Source organism: Aquarana catesbeiana, linkage group LG05 (genome assembly GCF_042186555.1).
Source record: "Aquarana catesbeiana isolate 2022-GZ linkage group LG05, ASM4218655v1, whole genome shotgun sequence".
In the NCBI taxonomy this organism is placed as follows: Eukaryota; Metazoa; Chordata; class Amphibia; order Anura; family Ranidae; genus Aquarana; species Aquarana catesbeiana.
Window position 1 is genome coordinate 468,987,258 of NC_133328.1, and position 22,476 is coordinate 469,009,733.

Genomic DNA, 22,476 nt, shown 5'->3' on the forward strand with positions numbered 1-22,476 from the left:
TCCAGGACAGATGGGTAGTCTCCACGGTAACCTTAGGGTACAAGCTGGAGTTTCAGGAATTCCCTTCTCCTCGGTTCCTCAGATCAAATGTTCCCAGAGACCCAGAGAAGAAGCAGTCGCTCCTTCTAGCGTTAGAGCGACTTTTGTCGCAGGAGGTCATTATGATAGTTCCCGCAAAGGACCAGGGATTGGGCTTCTATTCCAACCTTTTTACGGTCCAAAAGCCAAATGGGGATGTCAGGCCCATTTTGGACTTAAGGGATCTGAACCGATTCCTAAGGATTCAATCCTTCCGCATGGAATCAATTCGAACAGTAGTTCCCACCCTGCAGGGAGGAGAATTTCTGGCATCAATAGACATCAGAGATGCATATCTGCATGTGCCCATTTTTCCTGCTCATCAGAAGTTTCTGCGCTTCGAGGTAGGAGGGCGCCATTTCCAGTTTATGGCTCTGCCCTTTGGGATAGCCACTGCACCTCGAGTGTTCACAAAGATCTTGGCTCCTCCTCTGGCCAGATTAAGGGCTCAGGGTATAGCTGTCATAGCATACCTAGACGACCTGCTCTTGATAGACCGGTCGGTAGCCTCTTTGAATGGAAACTTGAGGACCACGGTCAGGTATCTAGAACACCTGGGTTGGATCCTCAACTTAGAAAAGTCTTTCCTAAAACCAGTAAGAAGACTGGAATATTTAGGTCTGATTATACATACAAGCCAGGAGAAAATATTTCTACCCCAGGCAAAGATCACTGCTTTGAGAGAGCTGATTCTGACAGTAAGGACCAAGAAGGGTCCCTCAGTCCGCCTTTGTATGAGGCTACTAGGGAAGATGGTGTCTTCATTCGAAGCAGTTCCCTATGCTCAGTTTCACTCAAGAATGCTGCAACACAGTATTCTGTCGACCTGGAACAAGAAGGTTCAGGCATTAGACTTTCCGATGCACCTGTCGCATGCGGTGCGTCAGAGCCTCAATTGGTGGCTCATACCCGAAAACCTGCAGAAGGGGAAATCCTTTCTACCGGTTACCTGGACGGTGGTAACAACAGATGCCAGTCTGTCAGGTTGGGGAGCAGTTCTGGAACAGGCTGCGGTCCAAGGAGTATGGTCCAAGACAGAGAGGACCTTACCCATCAACATTCTGGAGATCCGGGCGATACATCTAGCTCTAAAAGCCTGGACTATCAGGCTACAGGGTTGTCCGGTCAGGATCCAGTCCGACAATGCCACAGCAGTGACTTATGTCAATCATCAGGGAGGCACCCGGAGCCGAGCTGCTCAAAAGGAGGTGAACCAGATCTTAGTCTGGGCAGAGATGCATGTGCCATGCATATCGGCAGTTTTCATCCCGGGAATAGAGAATTGGCAGGCGGACTATCTAAGTCGCCAGCAGTTACTTCCAGGGGAATGGTCTCTGCATCCCGACGTCTTTTGGGCCATATGCCAAAGATGGGGGGTTCCAGATGTAGATCTCTTTGCATCCCGATTCAACAAAAAGATAGACAGATTTGTGGCAAGGACAAAAGATCCTCTTGCATGCGGGACGGATGCATTGGTGATTCCGTGGCATCGGTTCTCACTGATTTACGCATTCCCGCCTATTCTGCTACTACCACGACTCCTTCGCAGGATCAGGCAGGAAAGGAAGTCGGTACTTCTGGTGGCCCCCGCTTGGCCCAGAAGGACTTGGTATGCAGAAATAGTAAGGATGACGGTAGGTTCCCCGTGGACACTACCGGAACGCCCAGACCTGTTATCTCAAGGCCCGGTGTTCCATCCTGCCTTACAAACGCTAAATTTGACGGTTTGGCTATTGAGACCCACGTTCTGAAGAGTCGTGGGCTCTCAGGTCCTGTCATATCTACCTTGATTAATGCAAGGAAGCCAGCTTCCAGGATGATTTATCATAGAGTCTGGAAAGCTTATATAACCTGGTGTGAATCCAGAGGTTGGCATCCCAGGAAATATGTCATAGGTAGAATCCTTGATTTTCTACAGATGGGATTAGAGATGAAGCTGGCCTTGAGTACCATCAAGGGCCAGGTCTCTGCTTTATCAGTATTATTTCAGCGGCCACTTGCTTCGCATTCTTTGGTCCGAAACTTTATGCAGGGGGTGATGCGTCTTAATCCTCCGGTTAAAGCGCCCCTAAACCCCTGGGACTTGAATTTGGTCCTGGCTGTGTTACAGAAACGGCCTTTTGAACCAATAAGTCAGATTCCTTTGGTCTTGTTGACAAGGAAATTAATTTTTCTGGTGGCCATCTCTTCTGCTAGAAGAGTATCAGAATTAGCAGCTCTTTCCTGTAAGGAGCCTTATTTGATTATACACAAGGATAGAGTGGTACTACGCCCTCATCCTAGTTTTTTACCGAAGGTGGTTTCTGATTTTCATTTAAACCAAGACATTGTTCTACCTTCCTTTTTTCCAGATCCCTGTTCTCCGGAAGAGAGATCTCTACATTCGTTGGATGTAGTAAGAGCAGTTAAGGCCTATCTAGGGGCAACTACTCAGATCCGCAAGACGGATGTTTTGTTTGTGCTGCCAGAGGGTCCCAATAGAGGACAGGCAGCGTCAAAAGCTACCATTTCTAAATGGATTCGACAGTTGATCATTCAAGCTTACGGTCTGAAGCAGAAGATTCCTCCGTTTCAGATCAGGGCACATTCCACAAGGGCTATTGGTGCTTCTTGGGCAGTGCATCACCGGGCCTCTATGGCTCAAATCTGCAAGGCCGCAACCTGGTCTTCAGTTCATACATTCACCAGATTCTATCAGGTGGATGTGAGAAGGCATGAGGATATCGCCTTTGGGCGTAGTGTGCTGCAGGCAGCGGTACAGGGTCCTCAGGTCTGATTGCACCCTACTTGGTCGTGGTTCCCCCCCCTCAGGTAGCATTGCTCTGGGACATCCCATCAGTAATTACTGTGGCTCTGTGTCCCGTGATGTTCGAGAAAGAAAATAGGATTTTTTAAAACAGCTTACCTGTAAAATCCTTTTCTTTCGAAGGACATCACGGGACACAGAGGTCCCACCCCTCTTCTAATACACTATATTGCTTGGCTACAAAACTGAGGTATCCCTGCAAGGGGGAGGGATTATATAGGGGGTTGAACTTCCTGATAGGGTGTGCCAGTGTCCAATCACCAGTGATACCTATATAACCCATCAGTAATTACTGTGGCTCTGTGTCCCGTGATGTCCTTCGAAAGAAAAGGATTTTACAGGTAAGCTGTTTTAAAAAATCCTATTTTTTCCCCTAAAAACAAAGGGTAAACAGACGGCCACAGTCCACCCCAGGAGCCACTCATTACGGGGGTGTCAGGCCGACCGCCCCGCCTCTCCTGGCCCTGGGACAGCGCTCCCTGCATAGTCTGAAGTTGAGAAAAAAATCACTTGCCAGCCCCTTCTACACCGCTCCTCCTGTGTCAGTGTCATTGTAAAACGAAGCTTGTAAATATCTCAATAGCTCAGTTTTTCTGGCTGCTCTCCTCTTCCTTCGACTGTAGCTGTGATTGGAGGAGGAGAGTGGTCACATGACCAGCTATGTAACATCAGAAGAGAGCAGTCATGTGACCAGGTCAGTAAAAAAAAACTGAGCTATTGAGGTATATGGAAGCTTCATTTTGCAATAGGAGTGACACAGGAGGAGCAATGTGTAAGGAGCTGACAGTGATTTTTTTTTTTTAACTGCAGAGACTATGGGGTCTCCTGGGAGTGCAGGGGGGCTGTGTAATGGATGGGGGGATGTATAATGGATGGGGGCAGTATACAGGGGAGGGGGGCTGTATAATCGATGGGGGGGGGGGGGCTGTGTACTGTGCAGGGGGAGGGGGACTGTGTACTGCAAACGGGGCTGTGAAAACATGTTTTCCTTAAACCTCCCTCTTAAAATTGGGGTGCGTATTATACGCCTGTGCGAGTGTGCGTGTTATACGCCGATAAATAAGGTATTTATAAAAATTTATATTTTCGGTTCTCTTTGTTTCACATATTAAAAGATAACACGTCTTTGAATGATTTTGTGGAGAAGTGATTGAGGCATGAGGTGTGTGTATGAATTAGAAAATGAATGGTAATATTTTTTACGTGTTTTATATGAGAATGCCTGTGTGTAATGTGTAGATGATTATGGTGTGTCCTGTTTCTTTATATTGGCAGCTTGTGTACAGTACTTACCCTGAGGAGTATTGGGCCGCTGTTTTCTGCCAGAAGATGATGCTGGAGGGATACGGCTCGGGCTTTCTGTTCAAGACGGAAAAAAGAGTCAAGGTAATGTTCAAGATAAAGTTCTAAAGGGTCCCAGCAAGTCGAAGGTAAAAGGGCAAATTGCTCATAAACGTTTTTTCATTTTACCAGGGGACTGGGATATGGTAGTGTTGGTATACTATTGTAGTAAACCTTTAAAGCGGTTTTATACCTGCAAAAACAATAAAAATAAAAACCTGTAAAGCAAAGAAATATTTACCTTCTAACGAAGCGTCGGCATCGCATCATGGGCAGCGCTGAGGGAGCTCATTTCCAGCAAGGAGCTCTGGTTTTCTATGACTTCAGAGTGCATGGCTTTTATCTACAGGTAAGCCTTATTATAGGCCTTATTATAGGCTTACCTGTATGTAAAAAAGTGCTAAAAAGGTATACATCCACTTTAAATCAGGGGTACTTAATTAAAATTCATTAAAACAAAAAAAAATTAATAAAAAATGTTTCATTGCGGCGGAATTCTGAATCACATCTTTTTGCTATAAATGAATCTATCACATAACAGCCGCTCTCTTTTATTTCCCAATCCAATGCTTACATCAGTTTACTCAGTCCCCCTTCACATCACAGTTTCCCCTTAACAGTAGTGTTCTGAAGGTATGAGGTGTCATGTTTGTATGAATATGAAAATGGATCTCTTATGTGTATGACATGATAATGCCTGTGTGTAAATAATGTGCAGATAGATGAATGATGATGATTGTGTTGGTTGTGTGTCCTGTTTCTTGCCAGCTTATGTACTTACCCTGAGGAGCAATGGTCCTGCCAGAAGATGACACTGGAGGGTCCTGAATACAGCTTTCTGCTAAAGATGGAAAAAAAGGCAAGAGTCAAGGTAATGTTCAAGAAAAAGTCAACAGCTTTATTTATTATTTTTGCCTGGTATATGTTATACAACAACAGTTTTGATTATCAAAGCGGATATTCACAAAAAAAGTGCACTGAGGTGAATTAATTTGCACTGGAACTGTACAATCTAATCTGAATTTGCTGATGTGTTAAAACAGATGCTACATTTCTGGGCAAGTTTTTGTGAATAGACGTTCACATATAATTTACCACAGCCCCCATATACATACTATCAGGGCTCAATCCTGAGCTACTAGCCAGGCCTCAAGGTTTACTCACAAACAGTTGCCCCACCCAACCCCGACCTTGCCCCACCCCTAAACACACCCTCATAAATAATCTCATGAAATGACATTTAAATGTTTTATGCAGAATTAAATTATCAAAATAAATATTAAAAAACAACTTTATCCATGCCCACCAATGCAGCCTGTGCCCACCAATGCAGCCTGTGTCCACCGATGCACCCTGTACCCACCATGCAGCCTACCTGTGCAGCGGAGGAGAGGAACAGGAGAGCCACCCGGATGATCAGAGTGCAGGGAACACAGCAATAACAGCTTTCATTTCAATTGCTGTGTTCCCACTGCTCAATCACATACAGCCCCGCCTCCTGGCCAGGGAACTTTAATTGACAGATCACCCGTCCTGGGATTGGACGGGTGATCTGTCTATCAGAGTCCAGGAGGAGGGCATGTTTGTGGCAGTGAGCGGCGGGGAACACGGCAATGTGAAATTAAAGCTGTTATCGCTGTGTTCCCTGAGCTCTGGTAATCTGGGCGGCTCTCTTCCCCCCTGCGATCGCTGGGAGAAGGACTCCCATTCAACCCAGGCTGTCGGCGGATCTTGCCCCCCGGCTCCTAGCCATTCCTTGCCAGCCCTCAATATCTACTCGCAAAATGCGAGCAGCCAAGTGGAATTTTTTGAGGAGTGCATAATACTATAACCCCCTCTTTTATTTCACAATCCCATTCTTACACATCACAGTTTCCCCTTCACAGTCGTGTTCTGATCTGAACCCCCTTCACAATGGTATTTTTTCCCCCACATTCACAGCACCTGAGCACAGCTGTGTTCTCTGTCCCCCCCTTCACATCTTCACCCCTTGCAACTCGATACTTCTTCACATACACAGCCCTCCGCAGCTCTGCCCCCGTCACAATACAGCCTCCACAGCTCAGCCCCTTCCTACCTTGCTTGGGCACACAGAACCGGAGACACAGAACCACTGAATAGTGGGCGAGAGCAGGAGTTGTTGAAGTTAACCAGCAGGTGATTGGTTGTTAGAGCCGCATAGCAACCGATCACCTGCTGGTTAACTATGAAAGTTCTCTTCAGCTGCTCCATTCCCGCCCACTATTCAGCGCTGCTGTGTCTTCGGCTCTGTGTGCAGAACGTTTCTGCCTGCTGCTCTCCGCTGTGATAGTGACAGTTGAGGAGACAGGGAGACAGAACCGGCACCTAAATGGATGGACTATGACGGTCCGGATGACACAGTGACTTGGTCCACATCCGGCCCACAGTCCGCCATTTAGTGATGCCTGTTTTAAATGTTAAATAGAACTTCATTATATCTGTATATACTTTGTGTTAGGTACTCACCAGAATGTTGATAGGATGTACTTGGAGCTGATCGCTTTACAGATGATGTTGCTCGATCTGTAAAACATGTATGTAAAAAAAAAAGTCATGCGTAGTCATAAAAAATAAGAGTTAGCTTGAAACAACCATATAACTGCAATATATAATGATATATTTCATTTTACTCACCACCAGCTCTCTGATGTGGACCCCTGCTGCTGAATCCAGGGACATCCTCTGCCAGAAGGCCATCTCTTATCTCTGCCTCCCATTCTCGGAATTTAACAGGCTTTCCTCCAATGTTTTCTCCTAGTAGAAGCTTCTCCATCTTTTTGTTAACTGTTGACCGACAATCATAGAACCTGCAAATGAACATAAACATTATTAATTACATAAATTAAAAACCAAAGAGATTAATTTTTTATAAAAAAAAACAACTTTCATTTCACATAGTGATGGTTATATATATGTATATATACATACACTTACAATATTGCCATGTATTTAACTGTTCTGCATGTGGCTGTGCCAAATAAATATTTTTGTTAAGCTGAACTGTTACTTTTTATTGACTACCGCAGTAACCGCACTATGTATTTTTTACATACTGTGTGTTCTAAGAAAGAAAGAATATTAGAATAATAATTACCTGTGTCTGACGCCAGTGGTGGGCCTGCGAAACTTGGAGACCGCATTCACGGAGTCCCGGACTCGTCCCCAGGCTGCTGCCTTCTCAGATGTTGGCACAGATTGGCAGAAGAGTGTAGATTTTTCAGTTAAAACTGCAGCAACCAATGCAGCATTCTCCTCTTTAGTATATACAGGTCCCCTTGATTTCTGTCTCTTGTTTCGCTGCCTCTGCTGCACATCTGAGTCCGCACTCCCTGACATGGGAGGGGACACGTGTATCTTTTCTTGGCCATGCTCCCGCTCCACTACACCTCCACGCTCCCTTCCATGCCTCATCTTCACTCTGCGCCTCCGTTCACCCCCACTCCTCTCCCCTCCATGCCTCTCCTCCCCTCCACGCCTCTCCTCCCCTTCATGCCTCTCTTCCCCTCCATGCCTCCTCCTCTTCCCCCCATGCCTCCTCTCCCCTCCACGCCTCTCCTCCCCTCCATGCCTTCCCTCCCCTCCATGCCTCCCCTCCGATCCCTGCCTCCCCTCCCCTCCACGCCTCCCCTCCGATCCCTGCCTCCCCTCCCCTTCACGCCTCCCCTCCGATCCCTGCCTCCCCTCCACGCCCCCCCTCCTCTCCACTCCTTCCCTCCGATTCCTGCCTCCCCTCCCCTCCACTTCTCTGCTTCACTCCACACCTCCCCTCCCCTCCACGCCTCTCCCCTGATCCCTGCCTCCCCTCCACTCCTCTGCTCCACTCCACACCTCCCCTCCCCTCCCCTCCACGCCTCTCCCCTGATCCCTGCCTCTCCTCCCCTCCACTCCTCTGCTCCACTCCACTCCTCCCCTCCACTCTCAGTCACACCTACAAATCTCACATCAACACACTGACTAACACCAACATTCTCACTCACAAGACTCACACATCCATTCTCACTCCCAGACATTCTAATTGCAAACAAAATTAACAAACCACCACACAAAAACAACCAGAAATCTAACAATCCCACTCTGCTCTGCTCTCTGCTCCTCCCTTGCCACACCACTGTACACCCTCTCAAAATGGCGTCCAGGGGCGGTGGCTATAGCCGCGTGTAGAAAACGAAAGTAATTTACGAATTATTTCGAATAATTACGAATAACCGCGATGTACCTACGAAAGTACGAACACATTAAACACGTTAGTAGCTAGCTAGCGTAACGCCATTCTGACACATTCCGTAAAATTACGAATTATGGTCCGATTACGAATCTACGAAAATAATGTTACAAAAGTACGAATATATAAGTCAGTCAATCACACAAAAGTACGAATTACAAAAATACGACGAGTAGTGTTTCGAATAAACGGAAAAGGTATTCTAACGAAATTACGAATGTAATTAAATCTATGAAAAGGCGATTTTCACATCAACAGAAATTAGACTCACAGAAATCCGATTCATAGCAAATCAACGAAATTATAGCTCTTACGAAAATACGAACGCGTTCAAATATGAATGAAATATAACGAAAATAAGATTCTCAAATCAACGAATATCAAACTAACGGATATGCGAATCAACGAAAAAATAACGCTTACAAAAATCCGAACAAGCCCAAATCCGAAAACCCACGTCTTACGAAATTACAAATCGTTACGAATAAATGGGAACGAACAGAAACTAAACTAAACAAATTTTTTTGTAGTGCACATGTCTACTGAAAGGTCTCCTAACCACCTAGTATACCTCAGGAGCACGAATAACTCAGGCAACATTAGCTCCCAAGGCCTCCTGGACTACCCCCCTCCCATGGACAAGGTAATCACTCTCACAGGAATGACTATCGGTTTTTGGATCCTCCCCCCACAATTATACCACACGGCTTGAGCGAACTTAAGGACGTCATACAGCGGACCCTCTCTGAAAACCTAGGGCACACTCCATCAATCCTCTCAACAGACTAAATTTATGCCAAGAAAACAAAATAATCAGCGGACTATCACCACTTTGTGCTTTTAGACGAAAGATTACCTCTCGCATTAGTTCCATTGGACATTAGAGGTTTGCCCAAATCACGCATTGGTCTGCTACACATAGATGTCCCACAAGAAAATTCCCTCAAGACATCAAAAGACTTGTTTCTACCTGATCAGGACCACCCACTTGTTCCCTAACCCAGATCTAAGTCAAGTCAAGTCTAAGTATTCTAACCGGTATAACCTTCTTTTAACCCCTTCCCCACCATATCCTTTTTCCCCCTCTTTCCTCCCCTGAGCCTTCAAAACTTACCATTCCTGCTCCATTCCTACTCCTCCCTTCCCTCAAGCCTCTGTACGCTCTCTTTACCCCTCCTACTTTTTCCCCCACTATTCTTCTCTCAGGGAAAACTGTTATATGTTATATAACTGTGGTATATTGACTTAATCTCCATTTTTCATTTGTCCACCTTAGATAGGCCTACCCTGTAGGAGCCCTAACCATTAAGCTCAGTTTAGCTGCCTGGGTTGGGAAGGAGACATGCTTAGGTAAGATATCCATATCTATTCCCCCTTCGCTGCAAGGCCTCATATGGAGGTAAAAATCTAAACTCCCCACTGCAGCAAACCATACACCGTCTAATTTAAAACCTGTAGAGACGCAAGTAATCAATGCCGTCTCCAAGATCTGAACTGGACACGTCTCCTTCAGACCAAAACATAAGTACCAGACATCAACTCACTATTATACATATAGATATCCCTCCCCTTCCGGCAATGAATACAGACACCCTCTATATATGTAGTAATGGTTATAAGATTTGTTCTTTATTTTACGAGCCCAACCCACACCCAGTGTCATTATCATCATTATCATTAAGATTAAGTTCAAGTTATGGTTCCTGTCATGATAACTGCCTGGTTGATTGCTTTCTTAGTCATATTGTTTCAAGTTTCATGCCTCATGTTATATGTTTCATGTTTATAGCTCCATAATATAGCTATACTACCGACCTATAAACTCAATGCCCTGCACTTAAAATGCAGACATGTAAACAACTCACCAAGACATCATAAACATACACTCTCTCCTTATCTAGAGATGCGATTCATACACCACTATTAGACTATTGCTTACCACTACATACACAAGGCTTAAGCCAAATTATTTTACCTGACTCTCTCAACTAAGGAATATAGGCTCTCATATCTACTGCCTCCTCTAAAACCTACGTCTTCTTGGGAACCCATAGAGATTCTCACCTACTCCTATTAGACAGTTAAAATTATCCGCTACCTCCCCACACAACTTGAATGACCTCACAAGGACGTGGTTTTCCCTCCTTTGGACGACCAACACCTATTACCCCCACCAACAGTGATCTCTGGTAGATCTCGCTGACTCAATCCGGTTCCCCCGCCACATCAAAAGGAACTGCTGGACTTTCCTTTTAACTGGTATTATTCCCAGTTTTGCCCTGCTGGGTGTTCCAACACCCCTCACATCAATACCCCCTTTCTTTCCCATTACCTCTCTAACCTTGACCCCCGCCCATTCCCTTCCCGCCTCTCCCTAAGTGTTAGGCCCCACTCCACCCTCCCTTATCTCTGGCTTCCCTCCCAGCAAACTGTTCGGAGTGGTGCCACTCCAGCCAAACTTTCAAGATGGCTCATCTCAAACCGAAACCCCTTACTTCACCACTGAAAATTATATCCCTCAATACCAGGGGCTTGAACACCCCAGAAAAGAGATCACAACTCTTAGCTTACCTGTGAAGCTCAAAAGCAGATATAGTTTTCCTCCAGGAAACCCATTTTTGCTCCAAAAACACACCGAAACTCAATAATCACTCATTCCCCCATGGATTCCATGCAACTTCCACTATTACAAAATCTAAAGGAGTTTCAATCCTCCTTTCCAAAAATTCCCCCTTACACATCACTGACACTTACCTGGACGAACAAGGGAGATTTATTTTTCTCAAGGGACACATCAAAAACAGACCAATCACATTAGCTAACGTCTATTGCCCTAATACAGCTCAGGTTCCCTTTCTCCGAACAGTTACAAAACATTTGTCCTCTATCCAAGAAGGGCTACTGATCCTCAGAGGAGACCTCAATGTCCCTTAGATTACCGTACAGGGCACTTAGACAAATTAAGCGATGCCTCCAAGACCTTTCACTTCACGACTCCTGGAGAACTCTCCACCCAAATGAAAAGGACTTCACCTATTTTTCCATCCCACATAATAAATACTCGCGCCTTGATTACCTTTTCATCACCCAGGGAGACCTTCCCTTCTTGAAGGCGGCATCTATAGACCCAATGACGCTCTCTGATCATCACCCCATCTCCATGACCATCACTATCCCTGATGAAGGCAATCAGACATATATCTGGAAACTAGACCCCTCTATTTTGACAGATGAGATAAATGTACAAGAGATTCACAAATGCCTTTCTGACTACTTCTCTGAAAATGATACCCCAGACACCTCTAAGATGACGCAATGGGAGGCGCATAAATGTGTAGTACGTGGCAAATTGATCTCTATAACAGCATCGATTAGAAAGGCAAAGAAAGCAAAACTAGCAGATTTGCCAAACTTAAAAAACTAGAAGCACTACATAAACATAACTTAGCACAGAAAACACATTCTGAACTGGTTGAAATACGTACACTCATTCAAGATGCACTGAATCAGAACATTAAGAAAAACTACATTCTTTCCCAAAAACTCTTTTACGAGTACGGTAACAAGAGTGGTCACCTCCTCGCACGGGCACTAAGAAAGAAAAAATCCAATAATACAATCCATCAAATACATTCTCCCAAAGGAACAAATCTTGTAAACAATAATGCCATTGCAGCAGAGTTTGAGAAATATTACTCCTCTTTATATGACCTCCACAAGTCAGAACCTCCTACATCCTCTCCAACTGTAAGATCCAAGGCACTTAAATTGTTTCTAGAACAATTTTCCCCAGATAAAATCCCTGCTGATATAGCAAACTCTCTAGAATCCCAGATTATCGTATCTGAATGGGAGCAAGCGATTACACAACTAAAGCCCGGAAAAAGTCCGGGACCGGACGGTTTATCCGCGGCCTACTACAGGACGTTCTCGAAAATCCTCCAAACCCCCTTTAGAAAAGCCTTCAATTCTTTGTCTCCCACAGTCCCTCTTAATCAGGGGATGTTGGAGGCCCACATTGTAGTCATCCCCAAAAAGGGGAAAGATCCCACCCAAACAAGTAATTACAGACCAATATCACTTTTTAAATTTGGATATTAAGTTATTCTCCAAAATCCTAGCAAACAGGCTGTTACCTATTCTCCCCTCCTTAATTTCACAGGACCAAGTAGGGTTTGTCCCTGGACGAGAGGCCAGGGACAATACCATCAAAGCCATCAATCTACATTACCTGATCACCCAAACAAACCAGAAAGGCTTTTTTCTGTCCCTAGATGCGGAGAAGGCATTTGACAGAGTGTCGTGGGCATATATGGAGTCGGTCCTCAAGGCCATGGGCCTGGGCCCCTTCATGATCGGCCTGATCCTATCACTATACACCAACCCCTCAGCCAAGGTCAGGGTGAACGGCACTCTGTCAAATGCCTTTCCCATCCGTAATGAGACTAGACAGGGGTGCCCTTTGTCCCCCATCCTCTTTGTACTGACCCTCGAACCCTTCCTACGCAAATTGAGATCTAATGCAGAAATTCAAGGTATTCACTCGCGCACTAAGGAATACAAGTACGCTGCGTTTGCGGATGATATCTTGCTATTTCTTAAAAACCCATTGATAACTCTACCAAATGTCTTATCCGAATTTAAACCATTCCAATCTATTTCCAATTTGTCGAAATCTTATGCCCTGAACATCTCACTCCCACAAACCATAGTAGACCAATGCAAAGTCAACTTCCCTTCCCAGTGGAAACATGACTCGATTACTTATCTGGGTATCCAAATTCCCTCCAAATTGACGGATCTATACATGAAGAATCACATTCCCCTATTGAACAAATTAACCACTGATTTAAAAAATTGAAACAAACCTTTATTCTCCTGGTTTGGTAGAGCAGCCATTCTGAAAATGAATGTTCTACCAAGGATCTTATATATACTCCAAATTATCCCCATTCACATTCCACCCTCCTTTTTTAAGGTGTATAGACAACTATGCTCCAAATTCCTCTGGTGCGACCGCACACACAGAATCAGTTACACTCAACTTACTTGTCCAAAACACCTAGGAGGTATTAGTCTTCCAAATCTCCGTAACTACCAAACTGCTTCTCTCTTTACCAGGATAGTGGATTGGAATATCCATTCTCTCCATAAAGACTGGGTCACTCTAGAAGCCTCGTTTACACACCTATCCCTAAATACACTCCAGTGGATTCCACCGGGTCACGTTCCTCTGGAGATACGCCTTCACCCACTAATAGGCCCCACTATACAATGTTTCCACCAAACATGTAAGAAAAAGACCATCTCCTCCATCCCTGGCCCCATGACTCCAATAAAACTGAACCCTGACTTCCCTCCAGGCATGCATCCTCTATTTCTAACTGACCAATGGCCATCAGACCATGTGAGAGCCCACCAATTCTTTCACCAGGGTAAGTTACTCTCTGTGACACAGGTTGCCAACAACCTAAAGAAAGCACCCATCCCCCCCTGGACATATTTACTAATTGCCCACTACCTGAAGACCTTAAACAAAACTCCCCTCTGTTCAAAACAACTCTCCCCCTTTGAAACCCTTTGTACTAAAACAACTCCCCAAACTCATCTCATCTGTTACATAACCTCCTCTTTGCTGACCTCAAAGCCAATGACAATCTAGCATGCAAAAAATGGGAAAAAGACCTTTCCATCTCACTCACAGAAGAGAACTGGGAGAATATATTTGAGACCATACACAAAGGGTCGTTAAATGTAACCACCCAGGAAAATGGCTTTAAAATCCAATCCAGGTGGTACCGAACCCCTGCTCTCCTACATACCTTTAACTCCGAAATCCCGGAGACATGTTGGAGATGCCACAAAGAAAGAGGAACTCTTCTCCACATTTGGTGGTCATGCCCTCCCCTATTACACTACTGGTCTGAAGTACATCGTATCACAACCCAAATTACCTCCTACAATCTAGACCTGACCCCGTCACAATTCCTCCTCCATCACTCACCCAGATCGCACACCTCATATCACAAATCATTGTCAATGCATATGATCAACGCAGCTAAACAATGCATCCCGATTCACTGGCACTCAACGCAGACACCCACCCTCAAAGAATGGTTCACAAGGATTCATAAGGTAGCAGAAATCGAGAAATTAATCCACATTTCTCGAGACACACCGACAAAATTCAACTATAAATGGGCCTGCTGGTTACACTATAAGACGAAACAAGAATACTCTGACATTATGAACCCACCTACATAACTGGATCATCTAATTCTGATTGAACTCATTCTGTTTTCAGAACATCACTCCGTCCCCTTCTTACATCTGACGGATAGCAACTAAGGGAAGCCAGAGACACCCTTCCTTCCCTTCCTACCCCTCCCCTCACCCTCCCCTCCCTCTCACCCTTCCCCCTTACCCCACCACCCATTCCCCCTCCTTTCTCCCCTTCAATACGTTAGCGCTATACCTGCCTAACCGATTTTTATCCCCACTTCACAAGACTTATAGATGCCCGCCTTGAGATTCTATCACAAACAAAATACTAGCTCACTTTTTTGAAAAAAAAAAAAAACCTCAACTGGATCTTGATTTACACTTGCCCCTATTGCTCCCTATCCCACTTCTTAAACATCCAAAGCCCCTTACAAGATAAATTATTACCCCCACTGACTCATACAGCTACTGTACTGACTACAATTTAGTGTCACCAACATAAGCTCTTGTTGGATTCCACCTAATACCAAATGAACCTATAGACCGGGCCATATATCTCAATGTGTTCAACTTGACATTGAGGTGTTTGAATTTCTGTTGTACAACGGTATACCTGTACTATGCAATTCTTTGTTGTTATACCAATGTTATTGATATCTGTACCTGCATTTCCCTTTTTTTATCAATAAAAGAAAATTTTCTGGAAAAAAAAAAAGTGTCCGGTATTGAAGTGGTTAAAGTACATTTCATGACCATAATCTTTCCTAATGCAATTTTTTTAGCTTTCCCTACTGCAGCTTCTTATCACTGACACTATAGCTGCTTTGTGCTCCCCATTTAAAAAAGAGATGGCTGGCTTATACAAAAGTCCACTTCTAATGCCGTGTACACACGATCGGAATTTCCATCAGAAAAAACTTGGATGGTTTTTCCAACGGAATTCCACTCAAGCTTGCCTTGCATACACACGGTCACACAAAAGTTCTCTGAACTTTTGACCGTCAAGAATGCGGTGACGTACAACACTATGACGAGTTAAGAAAATAAAGTTCGATGCTTCCGAGCATGCGTCGAATTGTTTCCGAGCATGCGTCGAATTGTTTCCGAGCATGCGTCATTTTTTGCGCGTCCGAATTGCATACAGACGATCGCATTTTCGGATAGGAACTTTTCCCGACCGAAAAATAGAGAACATGCTCTCAATCTTTTGCGGGCTGGAATTCCGCCAAAAAAGACCGATGGAGCTTACATATGGTCACATTGTCCAACAAAAAGCTCTCATCGGAGTTTTGCTGGCGGCATTTCCGATCGTGTGTATGTGGCATTAGCCTGCTGGTCATAGTTCAAAGGCCCTACAATGCATTATTGTTTGAAAACAATTTCCCATTCAATTTTGCACAAAAGATTGCCTGCACCATGATTCTTGAACCTATAGTATTCCCCTTAAACCCATGTTAGTCATGACCCCCAACCCTTATCCCTAGTTTATAGTGCTGATATTATGTAAATTCTGTAGCTGGTGAGGAAATTGTATATCCTTCTAGCATTGCTGTCATAGATTTTCCCTTTTGTGCTGCATAATACATTTTATACAGAAAATTCTCAATTTTATGCAGGCATATTTTGTGCACATTAATTATTTAAGCACTCCTCCATCATTGGCACCTGCTCTACAATTTGTAACCTTAGAGAATAGTGAGTAATAACACTAAATGGCTCTACAATTTGTAACCTTAGAGAATAGTGAGTAATAACAGTAAATGTACCTCTACTTTGCAAAAACAGATGTTCACTCTTATATCCAGGTGGTGTTTTGGTTTTTCTGCAAGAAGATGCTTAAAAAGTTTACAGGAAAAAATAGAATCCCCTAGTAAATTCCCTAGTGTGTCTAAACATTATACTCATGGTTACCTGAACTGCTAAGACTTATTTAGTATGCAAAACATATAAGCAAAAATTGCAGTGTGTGAAATAAGTCTAATTGTGTTCCAGCAAAACTTTATCTGCATAGGGTAATAGTGTGGTTTTTTTTCTGAGCATCTTAAACACTGCGAGGGCACAAAGCATCCTGGTAAAATACAAAATTATCTTACAGATTTATCTGAAGAGTAAAATACATAAAAACATATGTATAAAGTATTCTTCAGTATTTCTAAATGAAAGTTTATAACTATATGTTATATATAATCAAGTTTTAGGTGTCATTGGTGCTTAAGTGATACTTAAGGTGTCTTCTGAGCATACTAGCAATATTATTATGTTCATCAAAAAATGCACAATTATATAACAGCTAGAACTTAATACCATGTTATGTAACTGTGAATATGGTTATCAAATCTAGTTTTAGTGAATACCAATGTTTACCAAAAATCCTGTCCTGCCACTGAATGATAAAATAGAAACATTTCAAACAGTGACAATGTTTTCAGAAATAACATATATGTGTTGTTATATGGCACAGGATGTGCAAATGCTAAGAAATACATCCGAATACCAGTCAAGTGACAGAACCTCAACAGTTAAAATATCTCCCATCTTATGGATTAAAATACACAGTTAAATAGTATAATATAAAAAGGGAAAATACAATCATATCATGGATTGAAGCATAGAAGAGAATTGTCAGGAAAGAGGCAAGTACCAGTCTCGCCAATATCGCTGCCTTCCTTCACACATGCGCAGTAAAGCGGCACTCCGGCGCCTCCCTGGGCACAATACAGTGAAATGGCTAATGCGCGTGAGCAATTTGGCTAAATGGCCAATGTTTGTGTGCAATTCAGCGAAACAGCTAGTGCGCGATTCAGCGTAACGACGAACGCGCGTACGCAATAGCGCGCACAACATGAGCCTCCCACTGGCCTATAAAAGCCACTCTGTGCCATGACCAGATTGCTGGTTTGTCTTTCAGCTCCCCATGTGTTTCCTGCTTTGTATCCTGATTCTTGATTACCTGTTGTGACCCGGATTGACCTTGACCTGCTCTGATCTCTACCTGCATCTGACCCTCGGCTTGCCTCTCGGACTTCTCCACTTGCTTACTGTGTTTGACCATCGGCCTGTCTACGGATATTGCTTGATTGACCCTCAGCCTGCTCCTGGACTTTGCTATTGTCTTCAGTGCTCGACCCCTGGCTTGCTCACAGACTTTGCTTCCAGTCACCCGTGTTTGACCCTCGGTCTGCCTACGGATTTTTGCTATCAATCTTCAGTACTAGTCATCAGCCTGCTGACAGACCTGCTAACAGTCCTTGCACTAGACTGTTTTTGCCTGTTTTTATCTAGAGACTCTTACTAGTCAACGGTGTTTGACCCCCGGCCTGTTGTTGGATCAGCTGTTCATCCTCCTTCCTGAGCTTCAGCATCTTCCAGTCCTGCACAGCTCTCTCCTTGCCGGTGACCTTCACGCAAGACCCGCCCAGCCTGCTGGTGACTCGTGCCTCTTTGTGCCCTTCACCCCCCGTACCATCTCTTAGTCGCAAGAGGTTACCGCTCTCAGCATCTCGGCCTCGGTGAGGACCCTTATCTGACAAGAATAGATGCAATTGGGTGAATGGAGGTATTTCCAGTTAAAACACTTTGTGACAACACTACCACAACCAATCAGATCTGAGGAGAACTTAAATCCAATAGGTACTGTACATCTCAGATCTATAAAATACTCATGGGGTTGGAGGGACCGTAAATACCCCCATTGTAAAATTGGGGTATTCCCAAATTGTAAAAGGAATTGGTGTCATGCTTCAAAGAGCAACATGTAAGTAAAGTATTGAGAGCTGTACATGGTTTTGTGATAGATATAAACACGATAGAAATAAATTATAAAAGTCTGGAAAGATGGTACATAATGCCTGATAAGACACAAAAATACCAGCTAGAAAAATTTTCCCTGTGTTGGAGAGGGTGTAATCAGAAAGGCACGTGTCCCACTTATGGTGGGAGTGCCAGAAGATATGGCAATATTGGCAGGAGGTACAGCAATACATAGGGGAGATTATGGGATCAGAGATTCCCGATGACCCATGGTTTTGCCTATTTCATAACATAAATATCACAAAAAGCAATATAAGAGCACAGTATTGCCACACTAATAAATACAGCAAAGGGAGTAATATAAAGAAAATGGTTAGATCAAGGAAAACCCACAATAAGAGAATGGTTTAAAAAAATCGAATACATATTAAAAAATGGAGTACATGAATAGCAGGGAAGAAGACCAGGCAGAAAGATTTGCCAGTATATGAGAAAGGTGGATGGAATTTAAGAAAACTAGGAACTACGTAGACATGTGAGCAGAGTAGGGGGGGGTGGAGGGAAAGAAGTGAGTGGCACAATTTGGATAGGGGAGAGGAGAGGGTAGGTGAGGGGAATGGGGAACATGAGAAGATTTTTTTTTATGTGATACTTTGTTCTTTATTCTTTATTGTTTCTATCACATGGAAAATCAAATAAAGTTTAAATTAAATAAAATATCCATCCCATCTTTATTGATATGGTCCAAAAAATAAGCTGTAAAGTGTTAAAGCACTAATACTTGCTGATTGCCAGAATTTAGAAATAAGGTAGCTTTTCAGACATATGTGTCTACTGTGATAATTAAGATTTGCTACGTATGAGTACTTCTAACTGTAGTGCTGCACCAAATGACAGCTAAAATGTTTCTGCCAACATTTAGTAAATATACTTGCTTAAAGGCATTGTTTTTCTTTACTATGCAAGTAAGGGCCGTCTATAAAAACGAGCTATTGACAGAAATTTTATAATGCCTTTGCTATAGGTGTAGACCGTTTACATACTCCTGGGACATTGCTAAGAAATGCCTAGCTGTTACTGTTCACCTTCACCATCACAGGAGCTTTCTCTGATTCAAACTTCCTCACATGCGCTTCCTCTCTCCTGATTCAGTAGCTCTGAGCTATCCTAATTTTTTTTTATTTTGCTTGGCATTTTTTTGTCGCAAAGATAAAATCAAAAGACCTAGGATAACAATGTAATGTGAGGGAGATTTTTATCCCTTGTAAAGAGAGCTTGCTTCAAACATACAATCTTGTACTTGAGGATTTTATTTTTAATTAAATGTTTTGCTTATATCTGGTGCTTAGAACTGAACATAAGTCACAGCAAAAGTGAAAATTTTTTTGATGAAGTCCGAACATCGATGTAACGCGTAGGGCAGAGCTTTTTTCCTTGAGGCATCAGGTCGGAGCAGAGGAGAAAAGTTCCCCCAGCCACAGCTTGATCCATCCCAGCTTTTGAACTGTCAGCCAGCAATAGCAGGGAGCAGCGAGCTGTGGGAATCAATCTTGCTCTGTTTACTGATAACCCTGTGCCAGACTAACATTGTGAGTGTGTTGTTTTTAACGGAGATAATAAAATCCTTGTATGAATTTTAAAACAGAGAGCACTATCATTTCCTTTTTCTTTTATATGGTTTATTTATAAGAGATATGAAGTAATCTTCATCAGAACAATTAGCAACCATAAATGGCTGATCCCGGCTTTTAAAGGGGGAAAAGGCGCATCTTTTTATATAAAGATCCATATTCAAATGTGAGCACACATCTTTTCTCTCTTTGGTGCCGGAGTTACTCTTTAATTCACATTGCGGATTTCATGAAAGGTAATGTTGAAGACTTTATGGTCACTGGCTTATGATATTTATTGACATATAAATGAAAGTTAAATGATTGTTTTTTTTATCATAGAAATTATTCACTGAGCACATTTTACTTTTGGGTGGGTGGAGAGCTATCACCTGCAATGTATCCAAGATTTGAGGATTGTTTTGGTCCACTTTACATTTTTTTATTGATTTTTAACATGGCATTGTTTTTGCACTAAAAGTGAAAATTACTTTTGTAAATCAGACCTCTGTTCTATTTTGTTTATGCAGTGCAAAATGTTTGTTTCAGGTTGTTGTTGTTCAGTCGTTTAGTCATGTCCGACTCTTCGTAACCTCATATACCATAGCGTGTCGGGCTTTTCAGTCCTCCATTGCCTTCCGGAGCTTGCTTAACTTCATGTTCATTGTTTCGATGACGCTATCTATCCATCTTGTTTTCTGTCATCCTATTCTCCTTTTTCCTTCCATGTTTCCCAGCATCAGGGTCTTTTCCAATGAGTCGTCTCTTTGCATTAGGTGGCCAAAGTATTCCAGGATCTGTCCTTTCAGTGAATATTCAGGGTTAATTTCCTTCAAGATTGACTGGTTTGATCTTGCTGTCCAAGGGAATTTCAAAAGTCTTCTCCAATACCATAGTACAAAAGCATCAATTTTGTTTCAGGTACTCAACCCTTTTTTAATAGATACATTTGTATATGGGGATAGCTGAAACTATGTATACATTTAAATTTATACATCACCTTTTTTGTAAATTGCATAGGTCTCAAAATCACAAATTTTCACTTTTTTCACTTCAGTTATTGGATTATAATTTATTAGCACCAGAATAATGGAAATGGAGCATATTTTAGTTGACAATGTGGCTTACTGTAAAAGGAAAACAGATACAGAGCGCAATATTGGAAATTGAAATGTTTTTAAAACTGGAACCTCATATGTGGAATTTATTTGGTTGTCTTACTAATGATAATTATTTCATTAGAATTGGCTGCCAAAATCAATCCAAATAAATTAATAACATGTACGACAAAAGTGGCCCTTTCAAAAAGAAGAGTTTGTGTCAAAGGTCCCCTCCACCGGTAATATTGATCATTTGGCGTGCAGTACTGAGGTCCACCAGCAGGTGTCTCCTGGCAGTTTGGAGCTGTCAGAAGAGCTTTTTCCTGCTGGTATTTTGTCACCTTTGGTCCGCAGTACTGGCGTCCACCACCAGAGGGATCCTGGCAGTATGGAGCAGGTATTACCCTTTGCAGACAGGCATCACCTGACTTTAATTAGCAGCTGCAGTATAAATACCTGGCAAGTGCACACACATCTTGCCTTGGTATTGTCCTTGAGCCCTGACCTGCAGCCTGCATCCTGTTACCCTGATCCTGAAAACCTGATTCCTGTACCTGAAACCTGATTTCTGGAACCTGTTTATCCTGTTTCCTGAACCCTGGACCCTGAGCCTTGTATCTGACCCTGTGATCCATCCATCCTCTCATTGTCCTGTTTATTTCCCTTCCCCAGCTGCTGACCTCCCGTTGACGACCCTGGCCTGGCTCTGCTTATGATCTCGGTACTCCCCTTTACTTGTATATATTTATCTGTTACTATTACTATTTGTGGTTTTCTGTCTGTTATTGGCTGTGCACTGAGTGATATAGGAGGTGGTTGTATTTATATTTATTAATTTATCTTTAATCACATCTTTTCACCTTATCTGTGTTTGTTCCTCTGTTGCTGTCCACACAGCTCTGGTCACACCTGTTACATGACAGTTTGATTTCAGTGAGCTGACATTATATTGTCAAATTTGTTCTTAGAGGAGCATATTAATTCAAATTGTATAGTTGTGCAGATTTATAAGCATGCCAATAAATCAGAGTAAAGTGCGAACCAGTAAACTATAAAGAACAATCCGAACCCTTTTCAGTGATCTGCCTTCAGTAAATTTAAAGATAACCTTTACCCTCTCTTCACACCTCTTCTTTCATATTAAGAAATGTATTTAGTTTTGTTTTTGCTAATATTTTTTTTTGGGGAACCCTCCTTGCACTCCTGGGATTTCTACCTAGATGAGAAAGATGCACCCAGTTGCTTGCAGCCTCTTGGATTATGACATCAGGTATGCACCATGATGCATCATGAAGGGGCTGCCTGTGTCTTTCTGGTTCTTGCAGT